This window comes from Heterodontus francisci, unplaced genomic scaffold (genome assembly GCF_036365525.1).
Source record: "Heterodontus francisci isolate sHetFra1 unplaced genomic scaffold, sHetFra1.hap1 HAP1_SCAFFOLD_218, whole genome shotgun sequence".
NCBI classification, from domain to species: Eukaryota; Metazoa; Chordata; class Chondrichthyes; order Heterodontiformes; family Heterodontidae; genus Heterodontus; species Heterodontus francisci.
Genome location: NW_027141931.1, coordinates 3078729 through 3097178, shown reverse-complemented (window position 1 = coordinate 3097178; position 18450 = coordinate 3078729).

Genomic DNA, 18450 nt, shown 5'->3' with positions numbered 1-18450 from the left:
AAAGGGGAAATCATGCTTGACAAATCTACTGGAATTCTTCGATGATGCAACTAGTAGAGTTGATGAGGGGGAGCCAGTGGATGTGGCTTACTTGGACTTTCAGAAGGCTTTCGACAAAGTCCCACATCAGAGATTAGCATGTAAAATTAAAGCGCTTGGGATTGGGGGTCGTGTGTTGCGACGGATGGAAAATTGGATGGCAAACAGGAAGCAAAGAGTGAGGATAAATTAGTCTTTTTTCCGAATGACGGGCAGTGACTAGTGGGGTGCCACAGAGATCGGTGCTAGGACCCCAGCTATTCACAATATATATTAATGATTTAGATGAGGGAACCAAATGTAATATCTCCAAATTCGCAGATGACAAAAAACTGAGTGGGAGAGTGAGTTGTGAGGAGGATGCAAAGAGGCTTCAGGGTGATTTGGACAAATTGGGTGAGTGGGAAAATGCATGGCAGATGCAGTATAATGTGGATAAATGTGAGGTTATCCACTTTTTCAGCAAAAACAGGAAGGCACATTATTATCTGAACGGCTATAAACTGAGAGAGGGCAATATGTAGTGAGACCTGGGTGTTCTCGTACACCAGTCGCTGAAGGTAAGCATGCAGGTCCAACAGGTGATAAAAAAAGGAAAATGATATGTTGGCCTTCATAGAGAGAGGATTCGAGTACAGGAGCAGGGATGTCTTGCTGCAATTATACAGGGCCTTGGTGAGGCCACACCTGGAATATTGTGTGCAGTTTTGGTCCCCTTATCTGAGGAAGCATATGCTTGTAATAGTGGGAGTGCAGCGAAGGATAACCAGACTGATTCCTGGGATGGCGGGACTGACGTATAAGGAGAGATTGAGTCGGTTAGGATTATATTCACTTTAGTTCAGAAGAGTGCGGGGGGTTCTCATAGAAACCTATACAATTCCAACAGGACTTGACAAGGTAGATGCAGGAAGGATGTTCACAATGGTGGGGGAGTCCAGAAACAGGGGTCATAGTCGAAGGAAACGGGGTAAACCTTTCAGGACTGAAATGAGGAGAAATTACTTCACCAAGAGAGTGGTGAGCCTCTGGAATTCGTTACCACAGAAAGCAGTTGAGGCCAAAACATTGCATCTTTGCAAGAAGGAGTTTGATATAGCTCTTGGGTCGAAAGGTATCAAAGGTTATGGGGTGAAAGCGGGAACAGGTTACTGAGTTGGACGATCAACCATGATCACAATGAATGGCAGAGCAGGCTCGAAATACCGAATGACCTACTCCTGTTCCTATCTTCCATGTGTTTATGTTTATATGTCTTGCCTACAAGTGGCAACAGACCCAGATCAATGTGGCTGACTCTTAACCTCCCTCTGAAACGGCCCAGCAATCTGTCAAGGACAATAAATGCTGACCTTGCGGAGCCCACATCTCATGACAGAATGAAAGTCAATCTTCTCTTCTCTATTTCACTGCAGATATTTCCCTGTTTATTCCATCTCAGGAATCAGCCTGGTATTCCTTCACTGGTTAATGGCTCTGGTAAAATTAGAACTGTACCAACTCCTGAGTTCCTTTCCTCCAGTTCACTGCTGAACAGATACCCAAAGTCCACCTTCCCTCACCGCCAACTGCTCCAAATCCCGGCTCCCATGTCAACCCTCATCAAGTACATCTCGCCCAACATCTTCAGATTAACTGACCTGCATTGTCTACCAGTCCTCTAATTTCTAATTATTATCATTGGGTTAACATTCTTCCATGTCCTCACCACTCTCATCTCCAGCCACTCCTCCAAACCAGGAGCAAACCCATCAGTGATCTACCCAGTTCTCTGAAATTGATATCTTTCAGTGGGACTGCCCCCGCCTGATTCCAATATTACTGATCTGATTGCAACCAGAGCATCTCTAGCAATGGTCTCAGTTCCCACACCAACACTATTAGATCTGGAGTCCCATAACTTTCCATTCTCCTTCCCTCTTCTTCCTCATCTACATACTGCCCACTGGCAACATCGTCTACATATGTGTGGTTAGCTTCCACGTGTGTGCTGACAACACCCAGCTCCAGCTCTCCATCATCTGTCTCGACCCTCAACTGCCTCAGTGTTATCAGACTTTAACAGTCCGTTTCCCATGAGCTGCAATTTTCTCGAATTAAACATGGGGCAGAGCATTTGGCTCTACCACAAACTCCAAACCACTGTCATTTATTCCATCGCCATTCCTAGCTGTTGCATCAGGCTAAATATAATGTTGTGTAAAATATGCTCCCTCTTCATGCATGACCTGAGCTCATGACGTAATGTTGTCTCCATCGGAAATGATGCTTCCTTGCACGTCCACAAAATCTTGGAGGGCCTGTTCCTGCTCTGTAATTTTCTTTGTTCTTTGTTCTTTTTGACTCTGGCCCTGCCTCAGCCCATCAGGCACTGCATACCTCAATCACGCATCTGTGTAAGGTTATTAGGTTAATAACAGCTACTAACCAGAGCACTAATTGTTAAAATCGAGCTATTATAAACTACCAATTGACTTATTATTATCAACTAGCAGTTAGCTTTATTCGTAAAGAATCCAAGGAAATGCAGCAAGGTGGATACAAAACTGGCTCAGTGGCAGGAAGCAAAGGGTAATTGTTGACAGGAGTTTTAGCGACTGGAGGGCTGTTTCCAGTGGTGTTCCGCAGGGCTCTGTACTGGGTCCCCTGATTGTTGAGGTATACATTTAGACCTAAATGTAGGGCGCATGATCAGGAAGTTCGCAGATGCCACAAAGATTGGCCGTGTGGAAGACAGCAAGAAGGATAGCTGTCAGCTATCTGTTCTGGTCAGATGGGCAGAAAAATGGCAAATGGAATTCAACCTGCCGAAGTATGAGGTGATGCATTCGGGGAGGTAAAACAAGGCAAAGGAACACATGATTAATGGGAAAATACTGAAAACCTTGGAGTGAATATCCACAGATCCTTGAAGGTAGCAGGACAGGTTTATAAGGTGGTTAAGAAGGCACATGGAATCATTTCCTTTACTGGCTGAGATCTAGAATAAAGGAGCAGGGAGGTTATGCTGGAACTGTTCAAATCATTGGTTAGGACAGAACTTGAGTACTGTGTGCAGTTCTGTTTACGTCATTACAGGTAGGATGTAATTGCACCCGAGAGGGTACAGAGGAGATTTAGGAGGATGTTGCCATGAGTGGAAAAATGCAGCTGTGAGGAAAGATTGAATAGCCTGGGGTTGCTCTCCTCGGAACAGAAAAGGCTGAGGGGAGATGTGATTGTAATGCACAAAATGGTGGGAGCTCCCCTTCAATGTATAATACCCCCTCAGTCAATGAGAATCTCTTATATCACATGCCTTAGATTAGATTAGAGATGCAGCACTGAAACAGGCCCTTCGGCCCACCGAGTCTGTGCCGACCATCAAACACCCATTTATACTAATCCTACACTAATATCATATTCCTACCACATCCCCACCTGTCCCTAACATTTCCCTACCACCTATCTACACTAGGGGCAATTGATAATGGCCAATTTACCTATCAACCTGCAAGTTTTTGGCATGTGGGTGGAAACCAGAGCACCTGGAGGAAACCCACGCAGACACAGCGAGAACTTGCAAACTCCACACAAGCAGTACCCAGAATTGAACCCGGGTCGCTGGAGCTCTGAGGCTGGGGTGCTAACCGCTGCGCCACTTAATGCAACGAAATGCTGGGTTTGGGAGCAGGAGAGGCACACGGGATTAGTTTAGTTTAGTTTAGTGATACAGCACTGAAACAGGCCCTTCGGCCCACCGAGTCTGTGCCGACCATCAACCACCCATTTATACCAGGCCCGCACTAATTCCACATTCAAACCACATCCCTACCTGTCCCGATATTTCCCTGCCACCTACCTATACTAGGAGCAATTTATAATGGCCAAATTACCTATCAACCAGCAATTCTTTGGCATGTGGGAGGAAAGCGGAGCACCCAGAGGAAACCCACGCAGTCACAGTGAGAACTTGCAAACTCCACACAGGCAGTACCCAGCATTGAACCCGGAGCTGGAGCTGCGAGGCTGCGGTGCTAACCAGTGCGCCAGTGTGCCGCCCATCCACTGCGCCACTGTGCTGATGTGGAGAATAAGCATCAGTAATCTCTCAGAGAATCAGAACAGACCAACGAGAATCAAAAATAAAAGGAAACTTGTGTTGAATTTGTGAGCCTTGCATTGTGGAATACTTTTGTATTTGGTCAGAATGCTCACCCAGTGAAATTTTGCCCCAGTGGGATGATTCGAATTTATATTACCTTATTGCAGCAGTAAGGTACCGTGTGTAATGAGAGTAAAACATATCTGCAGCATCTTGTCATATAATATACTTTGCTGTCTATGTTGTACAAATACAGGCGTAAAATATTCACAAATTTTGCTATTTAAGGCGTGGCAAACAGGCGACCCCTAATGATAACCAACGGGGTGGGAGAGAGTGATATAGAGAACGAGAGGGACAGAGGAAGAGTAACAGAGAGATAGGGAGAGATAGAAACGGAGAGAGAAAGGAGAGATAATGAGGGATAGAGACAGAAGCAGGGAGATAGCAAGTGCCAGGAGACCCTGAGACACTTTAGAAGCAGGGGAACAGGGAGACAGGCTATATGGAGACCCTGGGCTAACGTTATGGAACCAGTGACAGAGACACACATGCTTCCTGTCTGCGTGTAAAATGGAAGGAGCTCCTACTCTATGTAAAAAGGGAGCTCCCTCTCTACATATGAAGTTGAGGGAGCTACACTGCTATGTGTAAAATGGAGGGCGCTCCCTCTCTACGTATAAATTGGAGAGAGCACTCCTCTCTGTACAAAATGCAGGGGATCCCACAGACATCTCGCTCGCTTTAAGCCACATTTGAAACATTTTCATACCAGAGACAAGGATAAGTACAACATAAGCATAGAGAAAGAGACAGAGACGGGGCGAGGAAGAGGAAATGAGAGAGAGAAAGAGAGGGAGAGAGAGAAAGAGACTGGGCGAGGGAGAGCCAGCAATTCTGAGCCATATTTACAGTCACATTTGTCAATGATTGTTTATAATTTATCAGATGGATTTATGCATTAGCTGTCATCAATAGATCAAACATTCTTCACATTGATTAGTTTCATGTTAGAATGGTTTGCAAAGTTGGAAAAAAGCCATTTAACACAAATTGCATCAACAATCTGCCACTTTACAACTCCAGTTTACAGAAAGTTCAATGATTAAGACCTCCACATACTGAAAGAGTTTCTGCTGCTGAAATAATGGGTTACTTGTTTTACTTTGCTTCACAACTGTTTCTTTACTCTGCTCTACTGGTGAATTCAGAGGGATTTTTGTTCTCCTCAGTTACTGTTTCCTCTCAACATCTCGAACTGCTGGTGTCCCTGCCTCACTGCAGTTACTGCCCCCCTCACCATCTCCATCTTCTGCTGTCCCTGTCTCACTGCAGTTATTGCCCCCTCTGACCATCTCCATCCGCTGGTGACCCTGTCTCACTGAAGTTTCTGCCCCCTCTCACCTTCTCCATCTGCTGGTGCCCCTGTCTCACTGCTGTTACTGTCCCCTCTCACCATCTCCATCTGCTGGTGACCATGTCTCACTGAAGTTACTGCCTCCTCTCACCTTCTTCATCTGCTGGTGCCCCGGTCTCACTGCAGTTACTGTCACCTACTGGCAGGAAGCTCAACACATAGGTACCTTTGCCTGGTCCAAGATTGCAGAGTCACAGCCTTGGCACAGAAGCTCACAACCCTCTTCAATCAGGAGACTCAGAAACATGGCAGAGACACATTGTTCCCACTTGCGATGGAAGAAATCGACTAGCTTCAGCTAATGCAATCCTTCAAAGTAATCCAGCCCATAAAACGAATAGAGGCCTTCAAACTAATATAGTCCCTCAAACTAATGCAGCCCCTCAAATTAATACTGACCCTCAAACTAATACAGAGCCTGAAACTAATACAGACCCTCAAATAATATAGTCCCCCAAACTAATACAGCCCTTCAAACTAATGCAGCCGCTCAGACTAATGCAGGCCTTCGAACTCAAAAAGTTCCTAAGATCAATGCAGTCCCTCAAACTACCACTGGCCCTAAACCTAATGTTGACCATTTAAGTAATACAGTCCCTCAAACCACTTCTGCCCACCAAAACAATACAGTCCCTCAAACTAATAGCGACCCTCAAACTCACGCTGCCTTTCAAACAAATGCAGTCCCTCAAGCTAATACAGACCATCAAACTAATACTGCTCATCAAAGTAATAGAGTCCCTCAAAATAATACAGCCCCTCAATTAATGGAGCACCTCAAACACAAAAATCCGTCAACCTAATCCAACCCCACAATGTAGTAGAGCATTTCAAACTAATACAGCCCCTCAGATGCAGAAAGCCCCTCAAACTAATGCAGTGCCTCAAACTAATGCAGCCCTTCTAACTAATACACACCCTCAAAATAGTACAGCTCTTCAAACTAATAGATTAGTTCAAACTAATGCAGTCTCTTAAACTAATACATTCGGTCAAATTCGTCATCTTTCCTCATCATTGGCCTCCTTGTCTCGAGAGACAATGGGTAAGCACCTGCTGGTGGTAGGCGGTTTGTGAAGCAGCGCCTGGAGTGGCTATAATTCTAGAGTTACATACTCTTCCACAGTTGCTACAGATAAGATTGGTTGTCGGGGCTGTGACACAGTTGGCTCTTTCCTTGCGCTCACATTAGTACTACCCCTCAAACTAATACAGCGCCTCAAATTAATACAAACCTTCCCACTAATATAGGTCCGCAAACTAAAACAGACCCTCAAACTAAAACAGCCCCTCAAACAAATGCAGCCCCTGAAACTAACACATGTGCTCAAATTGAAACAGACCCTCAACCTGATACAACGCCTCAAATTTATACAAACCTTCAAACTAGTACAGTCCTTCAACCTAATTCATTCCCTCAAGCTAATGCAGCCCCACAATTTCAAAACAGTTTCTAAAATTATTAAAACCCCTCAAACTATCGCAGCCCTTCAAACTAACCCAAACCCTCAATCTAATACAGAACCTCAAATTAATGCAGTCCCTGAATGTAGAGCAGCCCCTCAAACTAATACATTTTCTCAAGCTTATACAGCTCCTCAAACTCCTAAAGTCCCTCAAACCAATGCAGCCCCTCAAACTAAAGCAGCCTCAGAAACGAATACAGTCCCCCACACTAATACTCAAATTAAAGCAGTTCCTCCAACTAATACATTTCCTCAAACTAATGCAGCCCCTAAAACTAATAGAACCCCTCAATCAAATAAAATCCCTCAAACTAGTGCAGCCCTTCAAATTAATAGAGTCCATCAAACCAATACAGACCTTCAAACAAATACAGACCCTCAAACTAATGCATTCCCTCAAGCTAAAGCAGCCTCTGAAACGAATACAGTCCCCCGAACTAATACAATCCCTGAAACTAATACTGCCCTCAAAATAATGAAGTCCCTCAAACAGATATAGTCCCTCAAACTGATGCAGCCCCTCAAACTAATGCATCCCGTCAAACTAATGCAGCTTGTCAATCTAATAAAGACCCACAAAGTAATGAACTCCCTCAAACTAATACAGCCACTCAACTTATACAGTCCCTCAAACTAATGCAACCCCGCAAACTAATGCAGCCCCTTAAACAAATAAAGTCCCTCAAAATAATATCGTCCCTCAAACTAATGCAGTTCCTCGAACTAATGCAACTGCAGTGATAATCATCACGCTGTTGTCTTTTTCTTACTGTGACCAGTCGATCAGCATGTAGCATTATCGGTCACAGAGTAAAACAAGAGTCCAGCTCACACATAGATTTACACAACTTCAATCGTTATAGTCACTCACCAGGAATACCAATGGCACCAAGGATCAGGTAATATATTTTTCTGATACTGTAAGATGTTTCACGCATATTCTCTATGAAGTGCTGTGTCTCTTTGTGCTACAAGTAGTGCATCGGTGTTAAACTCTGAGGTGATACCGTCCCAGAGTTTGTAATTTATACCCTGTGAAATTTCCACAGGGATATTTAAGGTGCAACATCTTTCAAAATAATTCACTTTAAAAAAACTGACAAATATATTATGATACCAAATTCAATTTGTATTGTGATAAAATATATTTATTTTTGAGATTAAATTGGAAATCTCTGAAGACCAGGATGTCTTATCACACTAATTAGTGAATAAAAAATTGAATCTCTCTTCACCCAGTAATCAGGTTGTTCTTTCAAACACCATCAATCCCATCTCCATATCTCATGTTGTTTCAGTGATGTCTTTCACTCGATGGTGACATCCAGCAACTAAGTTCCAAATATTGCGGTATCTCTCTCAGTGCTGTTCCAGTGCTCTCTGGATGTGGCTGCCCAGTTTAGCGGTGGACATTCAGTTAAGTAAATAAAATGGGTCATATGTGACTTTGCATTGTAGATTTCAGCCAATAGAGCAGCTGCAGCCAATGCGACATCATCAACTGATACAAGACCTCAAGCTAATACAATGCCAGTAGAAAAACTCTACTAAATCAGCCCCTCTGAGGGCTTTGAACCTCTACAACTGATGTAGCCACTCAAACTGACCAAGGCAATCTGGCTAACACTGCCTTTCAAATTAACGCAACCCTTCAAACCAATGCAGCCTATCAATTTAGTCCTTCTCCCACCCTTCCTCATCTCACCCCATCAACGTATCCATCTGTCTCTTACTCTCTCATCTATTTTACAGTTTCCCCTTATAAATTGATACTGTTCAACTCAACCATTCCCGGTGGTAGCGAGTTTCACATTCTCAACACACTCTGGGTAAAGAAGTTTCCCCTGAATTCCCGATTCGATTTTTCAGCGACGACCTTACATTGGTCGCCCCTATTCTGGCTTTCCCCCCAAGCAGAAGCATCTTCCCTACGTCTACCTTATCTAACACCTTCATAACGTTAAAGATCTCTATCAGGTCACCCTTCAGCATTATATTTTTTTGTTTTTAGTGAAAAAATGTCAGCCTGTTAAATCATCCTTGTTAGTTGCAACCCCACAGTTCGTTCTTTCCGTATTGCTTCAACCTTAGCATTGCAGTGGCTGCTTCATTCACCATCATTCTTTATTTATATGCTCGTATGTCTTGATGTGGGCATCACTGGCATGGTTGGCATTTATTTTGCACCCTTATTTTCCCACTGAGAAGATGGAGATTATCTTCTCTCGTGAATCACGACAGTCCATGTGATGTATGTGCACCCACAGTGTAGTTAAGTTGGGATCACAGCACTTTGACCAAACAACAATGACGGAACGGTCGATGTATTACCAAGTCAGGATCATGATCACGGATCGGATTCATAGTCATAGTCATGACTCTCGACTATGGCTCGGAGGGTTCCCCCACGCACCTGCTGCTTTTATGCCTTTAGGTAGCTAAAGTCGTGGGTTTGGAAGTTGCAGCCTTGGTAAATCTGCAGATGTATTCGCATAAACTAACACAAATACAGAAACACAGACATAAATTTATACACAACCGTGTGCAACTCTCACACACATGTATACATTCACAAATCACTCAGCCTCTCATTGGAACAGCAGGAGGCCATTCAACCCAGTCAGGCCTTTACAGAAGAACAGCAGGAGGCCATTCAGCCACTCAAGCCTGATACACAGGAACAAGTGGATATCATTCACTACCTTTGCAGGTGAGATAAGCTGCCTCAGAAGAGTCTGGTTGTCTGAAGCCTGAGATCTTCTAGCTCTGTGTGTGTGGGCTCAATACCCACCTCACGACCCTAAATGACCAATGCTTAAAACGGAGACTGGAAAAATGTTCGAGAGAATTCGGGGGGGGGGGTGGGGGGAGTTTAATTGAACTGGTATTGGGTCAGGGAGAGGATCTTTTACTTTATTATGATAAAGAAGGGGGGGTTGCTTCCGCACCTGTGGCACCTCTCGCTCACATAATCACTCTTGTTCCCTTTGATCACTGGTCGACTCTTCCTGGCTCATTCAGTATCACCCCATCATCTTTCATCACAGAGTGCAATCACTGGACCTACCAATTGGAAAGAGATGGAGAGGTCATCGGTTCATTCTGTGGCAAACCTCGACTATCCATCACACCTTGCCCCAACACCAGGACAATTATTTCTCCCTCGATCCCTCGATACCTCCCATCTGCCCGCTACATCGCCTCCCCAAAGCCTGTGTTTCCAGCCTCTGTCGAAGATCTTCGATCCTCGAGCCAGTCTGCAGCTTCTCTTCCCCACCCTGTTAAACTCTCACGACAAACAGACTCTGCACTGTAATCCCCTTGAGTAACGCAGAAGGTGATGTTGCTGATCGTGGCTTCCAGGCTTATTGGGCCAGCAAACGGCCCACACCCTCGGTGGAAACGATGGCTCGGGTGCTGGAATGGTGTTTCTTGATGGCCCAATCCTGCACCGGGCCTAAGACTTCCTCCTGCTCCCTGCCGCCTCCATGTACAACATGGTGTGTCACTGGGTCTTCCTGAAGCACAGCCTGAACGGGCCAACAATAGATAAATTGAAGCATCCCAGGTTTCCTTACCACTGCGGCCAGCTCAACACTGAGCGAGTCCTGGAACGTACCTGTGTTGTTCCAGCACAAATGTAACACTGACATCTATGCTGCAATGTGGAAAATTGCTCATGTCTGTATTATCCACAAAACAACCAGGACAAATTCAACCCAGTCAATTACCACCCATAGATATAGAGTCATTCATGGAACAGAAGGAGGCCATTCAGTGCCTGATATTCATGCCAGGTCGCTGCAGAGCAATCCAGTCAGTCCCGCTGCCCCCTCGATCCCTATAGTCCTGCCAGTCTATTGTCTGAAGGTTCCCATCCAATTTCATTCTTAAATAATTGATTGTCCCCACCACCACCACATTTGAGGGCAGTGAGTTTCAGGGCATTATCACTCGCTGCATAAAAAAAATTCTTCCTCACATCCCCCTGCATCTCTTCCCCAAAACCTGCAATCTGTGTCCTTTAGTCCATGTACCATTTGTTAATGAGAACAGGTTTACATTTTCTAACTTATGTAAGCCTGTCATAATCTTGTCCATCTCTACCAAATCTCCCCTCGAGCTCCTTTTCTCCAAGAGAACAACCCCAGCTTTTCTAACCTAACCGTGCAATTAAAAGTCACCATCCCTAGAATTATTGTGGTGCGTATCTTCAGCACTGTTCCAAGGATGCTCACATCCTTCCGAAAGTGTGGTGACCAGAACTGAAAGTAATCTTCCAGTTGGCGACTAACTAGCATAACCACCTTGCCATTGCCAATGTCCCTAATGCTTTGATATTCACTCTATCAATGTGTCCTGCCAGCTTCAAAGATCTGTGCACATACTCCCCGAGGTCTCTCTGTTCCTGCGCACCGTTTAGAACTGTAGAATTACGTTTATAATGCCTCTCTCTGTTCCTTTTGTGAAAACCGATCACCTCACACTTGAGAGTATTAAATGCCCTCTTCCACCTGTCTGCCCATTCTGCCAGCCTAACTATGTCCTGCTGCACGTGGTTCATATCATCTTCACTGCTTGTCATGCTTCCACGTTTCGTGTCATTGGCAAAGTTTGTAACCCTGCTCTGCATTTCAAGTTCCAAGTCATCTACCTATAGCAGAAAAAGTCATGATTTCTGGGGGGACACCACTTTCGACCATCCCCCAGTCTGAATAAAATATTTACTCCGACTCTGTTTGCTATCCTTAAGACAGACAGATATTCAATTGTACACTGGTGTTTTTATTCCACGAGCCTCACTTATGATAACGAACCTTTTAGATGGCACTGAATCAAAGGCTGTCTTGAAATCTAACAGACAACATTCAGCTGATTCTCTTCCCAGCATTCTCTGTTACTTCATTAAAAAATCAATTAAATTGGTCAAGCATGATCTCCCTTTAACAAATCCGTGCTAGCTCACCTAACTCAACCCATTCCACTCCAAGTGTTTGTTGATTATTTTTTCCTGATCATTGCTTCGAAAACTTTAGTCACCACTGATGTTAACCTAACTGGCCTGTGGCTGCGAGGACAGGCCTCAGACACTTTCTTGAATTCGCGTGTCACATTTGCCACTTTCCAATAAGCTGGTACTTCCCCCTATATCTAGGGAAGATGATGACAAGCCCTTGCATTCTCTATATCCTTATTTCTTTTAGCAACCTGTAATGCCATCCAATTTGACAAAGTGACTTATCTACTCCATGCATAGATATCATTTCAGTACCGCCTCACTCAATATTCACCCCGATCTATTGCTTCTACTATCTCTGCTTCTATAAACAGTATTTCAGTTTCCTCTTCCTTAGTAAACACTGATACAAAGTAATAATTAAGTATTCTAACCTTGCTCTGTGCCTCTAAGCATACAATACCCACTTTCTCCCCAGTAGCCCCCAGTCCACCTCTTGCTATCGCTTACCATTATATGCTGGTAGAAGAATTTGGTGCTCCCTTTAATGTTGACTGCCGTTCTATTCTTATGTTTTCTCTCCATGCCAGTCATATTTTCCCCTTTACTTCATTTCTCAACTGATTTTATATACCCAGATTTTTACTGGAATAATTCACCTGACATGCATCATACACGCAGAGTTTTTGATTCATCATAATGTCTGGATCCATTTTGGTTCCCCAAACTTTCACCCTTATTTCAATATGCCTAGCCTGCAGCTGAAGCATCTCTTCCTAAAAGATACCCATTGTCCTTATACAGGTTTTCCTGTCAGTCTTTTGTTCGGTTTTACGCAGCATTGATCCCTTCTGATCGGGTTGTGATTAGCCCTCCTCTAATCGAGACGTCCTACCTTATCCTGTTCCTTGCACTTCTGCATTACTAGTTTAAACATTATGATACAAAGATCAGTTTTATCCAAGTGCTATCCATAGGGATAACCTCTCCCATCCCCACAACACTCCTTAACTTTGTCATCTCCTCCGTTTTCTACAGCATTCTGAGATCTCAATGCTCCTCCAATTCTGGCCTCTTGGTCATCTCCCAATTTCAATTACTACACCATTGGCAGCCATGTCCCTGTTGCTCAGAAGGGAAAGGGGAAGAGGAGCAGAGCATTAGTCATTGGGGACTCCATAGTTAGGGGAACAGATAGGAGGTTCTGTGGGAACGAGAGAGACTCACGGTTGGTGTGTTGCCTCCCAGGTGCCAGGGTACGTGATGTCTCTGATCGTGTTTTTGGGATCCTTAAGGGGGAGGGGGAGCACCCCCAAGTCGTGGTCCACATAGGCACCAACGACATAGGTAGGAAGAGAGATGGGGATTTAAGGCAGAAATTCAGGGATCTAGGGTGGAAGCTTTGAGCGAGAACAACCAGAGTTGTTATCTCTGGGTTGTTGCCCGTGCCGCGTGCTAGCGAAGAGAGGAACAGGGAGAGAGAGGAGTTGAACACGTGGCTGCAGGGATGGTGTAGGAGGGAGGGTTTTGGTTTCCTGGATAATTGGGGCTCTTTCCGGGGTAGGTGGGACCTCTACAAACAGGATGGTCTTCACCTGAACCAGAGGGGTACCATATCCTGGGGGGGAGATTTGTTAGTGCTCTTCGGGGGGGGGGGGGGGTTTAAACTAAATCAGCTGGGGAATGGGAACCTAAATTGTAGTTCCAGTGTACAGGCTGTTGAGAGTAGTGAGGTAGGGGATAAGGTTACAGGGACGCAAGAGTGCACTGGCAAGCAAGAACTTGGTTGAAAGTGTGTCTACTTCAACGCCAGGAGCATCCGGAATAAGGTGGGTGAGCTTGCAGCATGGGTTGGTACCTGGGATCCTGATGTTGTGGCCATTGCAGGGGCAGGAATGGATGTTGCAGGTTCCGGGATTTCGATGTTTCAGTAAGAACAGAGAAGAGGGTAAAAGAGGGGGGGGGGGTGTGGTATTGTTAATCAAGGAAAGTATTACAGTGGCAGAAAGGACGTTTGAGGACTCGTCTACTGAGGGAGTATGGGCCGAGGTTAGAAACAGGAGAGGAGAGGTCACCCTGTTGGGAGTTTTCTATAGACCTCCGACTAGTTCCAGAGATGTAGAGGAAAGGATAGCGAAGATGATTCTCGACAGGAGCGAGAGTAACAGGGTAGTGGTTATGGGGGACTTTAACTTTCCAAATATTGACTGGAAATACAATAGTTCGAGTACTTTAGATGGGTCTGTTTTTGTCCAGTGTGTGCAGGAGGGTTTTCTGACACAGTATGTGGACAGGCCAACCAGGGGCGATGCCACATTGGATTTGGTACTGGGTAATGAACCCGGCCAGGTGTTCGATTTAGATGTAGTTGAGCACTTTGGCGATAGTGATCACAATTCGGTTATGTTTACCTTAGCGATGGGCAGGGACAGGTATATACGGCAGGGCAAGAATTATAGCTGGGGGAAAGGAAATTATGATGCGATTAGGCAAGATTTAGGATGTGTAGGATGGGGAAGGAAACTGCAGGGGATGGGCACAAACGAAATGTGGAGCTTATTCAAGGAGCAGCTAATGCGTGTCCTTGATAAGTATGTACCTGTCAGGCAGGGAGGAAGTTGTCGAGCGAGCGAGCCGTGGTTTACTCAAGAAGTTGAAGCGCTTGTCAAGAGGAAGAGGGCGGCTTCTGTTGGGATGATACGTGAAGGCTCAGTTAGGGCGCTTGAGAGTTACAAGCTAGTCAGGAAGGATCTAAAGGGAGGGCTAAGAAGAGCAAGGAGAGGACAAGAGAAGTCATTGGCGGATAGGATCAAAGAAAACCCTAAGGCTTTCTATAGGTATATCAGGAATAAAAGAATGATAAGAGTTAGAACGGGGCCAATCAAGGATAGTAGTGAGAAGTTGTGTGCGGAATCAGAGGAGATAGGGGAAGCGTTAAATGAATATTTTTCGTCAGTATTTACAGTAGAGAAAGGAAATGTTGCCGAGGAGATTACTGAAGTACAGCCTACTAGGCTAGATGGGATCGAGATTCACAAGGAGGATGTGTTAGCAATTTTGGAAAGTGAAAATAGATAAGTCCCCTGGGCCAGATGGGATTTATCCTAGGATTCTCTGGGAAGCCAGGGAGGAGATTGCAGAGCCGTTGTTGTTGATCTTTATGTCGTCATTGTCGACAGGAGTAGTGCCGGAGGACTGGAGGATAACAAATGTTGTCCCCTTGTTTAAGAAGGGGAGTAGAGACAGCCCTGGTAATTATAGAGCTGTGAGCCTTACTTCGGTTGTGGGTAAAATGTTGGAAAGGGTTACAAGAGATAGGATTTATAATCATCTTGAAAAGAATAAGTTCATTTGCGATAGTCAGCACGGTTTTGTGAAAGGTAGGTCGTGCCTCACAAACCTTATTGAGTTTTACGAGAAGGTGACCAAACAGGTGGATGAGGGTAAAGCCGTGGATGTGGTGTATATGGATTTCAGTAAGGCGTTTGATAAGGTTCCCCACGGTAGGCTATTGCAGAAAATACGGAAGTATGGGATTGAAGGTGATTTAGAGCTTTGGATCAGAAATTGGCTCGCTGAAAGAAGACAGAGGGTGGTGGTTGATGGCAAATGTTCATCCTGGAGTTTAGTTACTAGTGGTGTACCGCAAGGTTCTGTTTTGGGGCCACTGCTGTTTGTCATTTTTATAAATGACCTGGAAGAGGGTGTAGAAGGGTGGGTTAGTAAATTGGCGGATGACACGAAGGTCGGTGGAGTTGTGGATAGTGTCGAAGGGTGTTGTAGGGTACAGAGTGACATAGATAGGCTGCAGAGCTGGGCTGTGAGATGGCAAATGGAGTTTAATGCGGAGAAGTGTGAGGTGATTCACTTTGGAAGGAGTAACAGCAATGCAGAGTACTGGGCTAATGGGAAGATTCTTGGTAGTGTAGATGAGCAGAGAGATCTTGGTGTCCAGGTACATAAATCCCTGAAAGTTGCTACCCAGGTTATTAGGGCTGTTAAGAAGGCATATGGTGTGCTAGCCTTTATTAGTAGGGGGATCGAGTTTCGGAGCCACGAGGTCATGATGCAGCTGTACAAAACTCTGGTGAGGCCCCACCTTGAGTATTGCGTGCAGTTCTGGTCACCGCATTAGAGGAAGGATGTGGAAGCTTTGGAAAGGGTGCAGAGGAGATTTACTAGGATGTTGCCTGGTATGGAAGCAAGGTCTGACGAGGAAAGGCTGAGGGACTTGGGGTTGTTTTCGTTGGAGAGAAGGAGGAGGAGAGGTGACTTAATAGAGACATACAAGATAATCAGAGGGTTAGGTAGGGTGGATAGTGAGAGTCTTTTTCCTCGGATGATGATGGCAAACACGAGGGGACATAGCTTTAAGTTGAGGGGTGAAAGATATCGGACAGATGTCAGAGGTAGTTTCTTTACGCAGAGAGTAGTAGGGGCGTGGAACGCCCTGCCTGCAACAGTAGTAGACTCGCCAACTTTAAGGGCATTTAAGTGGTCATTGGATAGACATATGGATGAAAATGGAATAGTGTAGGTCAAATGGTCGGCGCAACATCGAGGGCCGAAGGGCCTGTACTGCGCTGTAATGTTCTAAAAAAAATGCCTTTAGTTCACTTGGGCCTGAACTCTGGAAATCTCTCTCTAAACCTCTCTCTCTCTCTCTCTCTCTCGCTCTTCTGCTTTAAGACATCCTTGAAAAGCAAACTATTTTTTCACCAATCTTTGGTCACCTGTCCTAAGGTCTGCTTATGTGGTTGGTTTCCAATTTAACTGTATGATGCTCCTGTTAAGTATCTTTGTCTGCTCCATTACGGGAGCAGTCCTTCGTTCTCACAATAAACTTAGCATTAACCCTAATCCCAACACTAACGATGATTATTGAACTAACCCTAACCCTAACGCTATTCTGAAACGATTGTAATCCTAAGCCTAACTGTAACACAAACCCGAACCCTAACCCAACCTACAACTCACTCCCTAAACTTAACCCTAACCACAACACTAACACTGAGTTTAGCATTAGTCCAATTCTTACCCTAGGTGGTTATGGAAAATGACAAGAAGAGCTGGACAGACAACAATGCAAGGTGTTAGCCGAATACAAATGGCAGACAATCGTGAAATGAAACCCAAGAAATGAGTATGTACACACGAGAGGGGAATTATTACCACCAGCCTTGCTGTCCAAATACCCTATTCTAACTCTTACCCGAATTTACACAAACCCTAAAGCTATTCCAAAAGGAACCTAACCCTAACGACAAACCTAAATGTAAACCTATGCCTATCTATAACCTAAATCCAATCCCAAACTGCAACCCTAGTCTTATTCCTTATCCAAAACCTAACCCTAACTCTATCCCAAACATTGAGCTGAATCCAAACTACAAGCCGATGCCTAACGGTCGGACTAGCCCTGCCCCGAACACCTTAACTCATCATGTAACTTTAAAGCTAAGTGTAACATTAAAGCTAACTTCACTGTTACACAGACTCTAACCCTGTCCATGACTACAACAATAATGCTCATCCTAATTCTAACCCTAACTGCAACACTAAATCAAACCTGACCATAACGTTAAGTCAAACACAAAACTTAAACGTAAATATAACTGTTGGCTTAACCCAAACTGTGGAATGCCCTCTGTGCATCTTTCTGCCTCTCTACCTCACTTTCCGCCTTTAAGACACTGGTGAAAATGTTCCTCTTTAACCAAGCTTTTGGTGATTTGACCTAATATATCTTTCTCTGGCTAGGTGTCATGCTTCATTTTATTATGTTCCTGTGACGGGCCTTGGTGTGTTTCATTACACGAAAGGTGTTGGATAAATATAGTTGTTATTGTCGTTCTGAGGGAGTGCTGCTGTGTCGGAGGGGAAATGTACTCAATAAACGTTAAACCAGCAATCCGCTCCACCTCCCACCCCACCATCCTCTCAAGTGGATGCATCAGATTGTAATGCCGAGATTGGAAGAAGACCAGGAGAAGAGAGTTTTCCCAATTGTCCCAGACCACAATATTTCTCCCTCAACAAGCATCTTTAAAAAAATATCTCGTCTATTGTCGCATTACTGTTTGTGGGATCTCTCTGTGCAGAAATTACATGTTCCCCCAATACCACACTTCAAAAAGGTCCTCTGTTGGCTGTGAAGCACCATGTGATGCTCTGTGGTGGTCACATGTCTCGGATAAATACAATTTTTCTTTTACATTTCCTGACTTCCAGATTCGCTGATATGTCTACACTGTCCCTTGAGTTAATCAGCCATATAAACATTTCTGTCAACAGGGAACAGAAAAGTTTTAGTGCAAGAACAAGCCGTTGCTCCCAGCAAAGCTTCCATATTGTTGAATCCATGCCACACTTTCACCAGTGTTTCAAATAACCCTGATTCCATTCAAATCAGTATCACTGGCTGCATTCTCACAAAAACAACAAACCTGAAATTATAAAGCGCCTATTAACACAGGTGCAAACGACA